This window comes from Pinus tabuliformis, chromosome 5_2 (genome assembly GCF_031772625.1).
Source record: "Pinus tabuliformis cultivar Carrire ecotype Pingquan chromosome 5_2, CPIR1, whole genome shotgun sequence".
Lineage (NCBI taxonomy): Eukaryota > Viridiplantae > Streptophyta > Pinopsida > Pinales > Pinaceae > Pinus > Pinus tabuliformis.
The window spans coordinates 874,163,265-874,168,537 of record NC_142306.1 but is presented as its reverse complement, the minus strand read 5'-3'; positions in this window follow the sequence as shown (position 1 = coordinate 874,168,537).

Below are 5,273 nucleotides of genomic sequence, written 5' to 3'. Positions count from 1 at the left end.
ATTTCTTCACAATAGATCTGACAATATTATATTAAAAATATTAAATTATACACTATTACAGTTTTATTAATTTTCAACTTATATAGATTGACTGTAATTAGTGCAAGCATGTGAGTGGACATTATGTAGAAAATAGAGAACAAAAACTTAAAGGCTCACACACAGACACACAAGACACAAGATATAGAAACCCTTTCAGAAAAAAAACCCAGCTGGATGGTGAGGTCGCTTCACTCTCTTTCTCTATTTGGAAATATGGTTGCAAGTACAGAGAAATATGGTCTATGGCTCATGGGCTACTAAAATACACAAATACTCTTTTTTTCCTATACCTTCTATCCCTCTTGGATACCTTTTCTCAAATATGGAACAAATGCACTCGAAAGAATGTCATCCTCTTCCTCCTAGTGGCCCACTTATAACACAACTCGATAGCCTACTAGTGGTCAAGTTTTACTACCTCAACTCTTAAATAGAGTTACAATATAGAATCTTTTATATTACTTTACATTACAATCACGTGGATAGACCATTTTCCATGAATAATGGATGCTGACATGACATCCTCTCAAACCCTGGTGGTGAAAACAGGAAGGTCCACTTCTGAGTGGCATAACTATCGCATACAATTTTTGATTGACAGGATTCTTAAATAGTTGGAAAGGTATCTATGTGTATAATAGAATGAAAAGTTGTGGAGCTAAAGGAATAAATTTTTACCACAAAAAAATGTCGTTTTATGCCTCAAAATTCTCGTGAAAGGTTTTAAACCCTATTTTTCCAAACTGGATCCCACTGGTAAAATCAATCTTGTGAGATGATTCATCCACATTTTCCACTCTAAATGAATTGTTATGGATGAAAAATAATATAATGATCAAATATGGATCAATCAAACTTTGAAATTTTTCCATGATGAAATCTTAGTCAACCACCCCCGGGAAATTCATAGCAATAGTGAAGTCGATGAAGAAAACCTTTTGCAGATTCATGAGGTTTCATTCTAAGCTGATCAGTTCTATCACATGTATCCTGATAATCATTCCTATTAAAATCTATATGAAGCACCTTAACAAGTTACTCAAATGAATGAACAGAAGTGACAGGTAATGTATGACACCATTTCTTAACTCAACTTTCAAATGTGAGGGTGAATAGTCTGGCCATGACATCCTTACAATGTATCGAATTAGAAAGACAAAAATAAGAAAACTAAAACATTCATTCAAGGAAACTTAATCCATCCTTCCCATTACAATTAAATTGAGACAAGTTATAAATAATTTCTGTGGGGATGATAAGATCAAGATATTTGGAAAAGCATCTTGGGATTATGATTTGGGAATAATCCATTTAAGATATGAGATTAAAAATACACTCAACGGACACATATTTTCATATACCCCTGCTTCTAATTCCAAAATGTTGATAGTATTGGATACCGACAACATACATGGAGTCTCCCCGATGTGGAGTCCCAATTAGGCCTCACATTGCTTGGAGTAGGATCCCCATTCTGAGTATCAGCCTGACTACCATAACTCAAGGTTTGTATGGTTTCAATGAATAACATACGAGATTATACACATAACCTTTGAACAAATAAGTAAGTACACATTGTGAAACACAATTGCAATGTTTAAAAGGAGGCCTTCACGAGCGAGAGACAAGAGTGAGTATCTAGAAGGAAAGTAATAGTACTATCCTAAGAGAGACACATGAGAGAAAGGAAAGATTTTTTAGTTATCTAGAAAAATAGTTCGCATAGACACAATAATCATTGAAGTAAATGAAATACACATTCAACAAGATAAGTACTAAATCCAATGAAGTAGTTCAATTTCCTTAGTACACGTGAACATAACATATACCGCAAACATCTAAAGAATAGTCTTACCAACATTTATGATGCATGCATGAAAATGTGTTGGCTCAATGAGCTTCAATTATTAAGTGAAATATCCAAGTACACAATTATAATGATGAGCCACTAGCTCTAGTAGTGGAGCATTAAGTCACTTCTTGCTTCTCCAAGGAATGATCTTCTCCCCTATGTCAAGTTAGAGAAGCCAAGGCTAGCTCTCCAAATCCTAAGCCCCCAAAATGCCCTTTCGTTGAGTTATGAAGTTTCTTTTATAATAGGAAGAATAACGTTTCATATCCCCTATGACTCTTGAAATACCCTCATGACTATTAGACTTCCAATGTGAGCTTTTAACTTCCATAATACTTTTGGATTTTTCGTAATGATATTTTTGTCCATATATGGCTCTTTGGTCCATATGTCACTTTTCATATTCCACATGTCACTCTTAGACTTACACAAATTACATTTTTCCATTTTCCTTTTGATAATTAAATAATCACACCCATAAATGATGTGGAATGACACATTGGTGCATGTGACACTGTGATGACCATTGTGCAATTCACAATTTGACAATGATGACATGGAGCTTCATATGATGTGGAAATTTTGAGTTTTTCTTTTTGTTGCTTTGTATTCAATCTTCATGAAATATCTGCTTTGATCTTCATCTTCATCCTCCCAAGGGTCTTGTATTAGCATAAGGACCTTTTGATTTATCATGCAATGTCTTATTTATGTCTTAGTCTAGGATCTGCTTCATGTATTCATGATGGTTCTTCTTTGTGTCTATTCTCTGAAATTTCTTAATTATTCATTCTCCTTACTATCTTTATTTAGAATCCTTGCCTTGTTGAGGACGTACACCTTCCCATGAAGATCATCATGTCAACAAAAAATTAGTCTTGAAATCATCTATCCTATATCTACCCCACTCATGGAAGAATTTTCTTATGATATGTTTGTGAAAGGACTGAGAAGGAAGGGCTTAATGAACATGGCACAGTTAAGCTCAATAGTGGCTAAGGAAAGAATCATTTCTCACTAGAACTGCAACATGCACTTTAAATATGGGCTCTTTAGGGTCGAGTAATAGTGTGAAAGTGCAAGAGGTAGAGTTGATGAGCTTACTACATAGGACTATGCTTTATGCTAGGCTCAAGGGATAAGAAGGAAATGACAATGCAGGTGAGATTCACAATGGCTAAGGAAATGCCTCACTATGGACTAGAATTATGGAGTGCATAGAATGGAAGAGGTAGGACAACCTCCAATGTAGTGAGGGATTCTAGTGGAAAATATTTGATATCCTACTAAATATAACTTCACCATGCGCTAATATGGGAGAGGAGGCCTAAGGGATAGCGCAATTTTCCTCAGGGAAGCTCCACTACTGATTGGATCTGTTCCATGTGCTAGGAGGAAGAGATCTACGATGGTCTTCTATGCATTGCGCATGTCTAGTGGTTATGAGTTGAGTCATTGCTGACTGAAATTGTGCCCTGCGCAGGGAGGGAAAGGGAGGCTTAAAGGGTAGCACATTTTTCTTCTACAGTGGACCACTATCTATCAAAATTGTGCTTTGTTCCCTATTCTATCACAATTTTCTTATGTAGTGGTTGTGTCTAAGAGGATATTATGTAGTTCACTGAGGTAGGGAGCAAAAGATAAGCCACTTTTCCCAAGAGATTTTTATTTCACTGTGATAAGGAGGAGACCTTGTATGGTGCAATTTTATTTTGCATAGGGCTACTAGAAATTATCCATGCACTATACAAGGCATAATTGCTCAAAACTTAGTGTAGTGAGATCGTACAAGGAAGAAGGGTTAGGTGACTATGCTTTTGAAGGTTCTCAACTTGTAATCAAAGGAGTCGACCTTAAGAGAGGCTCAAGGCACAAATATGGGAGGAAGAGTTATTATCGATGGGGCTCATGAATAGGCTATACTTATTACCTGGTGAAGGATTAGCTTTCTTAACTCGTACTAGGATGTAGGATCAAGAAGAGCTCTAAAATGGCTAAGTGTTGGATTAGTAGAGTAAGAGAGGGAAAAACATGTGACTAAGAATTAAATATGGATCACACAAGTCAATGCCAGCACTACAAGCCCAGGGAATGCATAGGATTCATGAAGAATAATCACACCTTGAAATGACAACAAAGCAACACTTATTTCTAAATGTGACAATTGAAACGACACATTACAACTCTTAGAAAACAATTTGCAACACATTGGTCAACAGTGACTAGAAAGTGTGCTAAGTTGTAGGAATGTGCCTAGCACATATCCTCATCATGTATAGGACCATTAAATTCAAAAGAGTCTGCTAAATCTGCCTCTAGTGATGTCCAAAGCTGCTATGGATACATGAGTGGATATGATTAGAAGGGACACTTGTGACAGTAAGAAAACATAAAAGAAACACTTGCAAACGCTAAATAAATTGAAAGTGACACATGCTAGAGAAAATACAACATGAAAACACCACTTAATAAAGTGAAAACAAGCAAAAGAAACCACTACAAAGGGGAAATAAACACTTATGAAAGCAAAAGTGTGCAAAAGCAACAATTGAGAAAATTCACCGAAATAGAAGTACAATTGCAACCAAAGTGAGAAGAATTGTTGGGTGGTGTTATGCACTAACTCTTAACATGGGCTGAAAATTTCACATGCACTTTTCTTATGTATTGGTCATTCACAATCAATAGAAATTGTGTAGGCCTTTCTTTTAAGGGCTATACAATTCCTATCTAAGCTTTCATGAAAATGTGTGCATTTGTGAATTCATGAGCATGTGTGAGAAAGTGGCTTTGACACTTAAATTCTAAGAAGAGGACTTGAACATTTAGAAAAACATCTATTAAACATGAAGTGATCATAGAGTGACAAATCACAATATCCTTAGTAGGCTCCAAAATTCAAGTGTAGGAAATTCAAATTAGTTTCTACCTTAAGTATTTAGTGTGGGTCTCCTTGGATTACATGTTTGAGTCATGCCCAATGTTCTCTTACTTCTCCCATTTAAAAAAGGGCCACTAGTCTATATTTACTCCATTGAGATTTCCTTACCCATCTTGCTGAGCAAATGAAGTCTCCATATTCATTCATATGATTTGCTAAGGAAACCCCAATATCCATGTCTCACCTTTCTACCATGGTGTTCATCCTTTCAGGTCGAGGTGCTTCACATCCCTCTAGTTTAAGCCCTTACACCACCTCTTCAATCAAGGTGAATCAAAGAAAAATGTGAGCTAATTACGTCATTTAATGCTCTAAGAAAGGTCCATTAAATATGAACTCAAAGGCATGTTTCATTTCCATTTATGAACACATTTTCCAACATCTCTCATATCAAACTGCAAATTTTAGGAGAGGATAGGTAATGCAATAACCCCATTT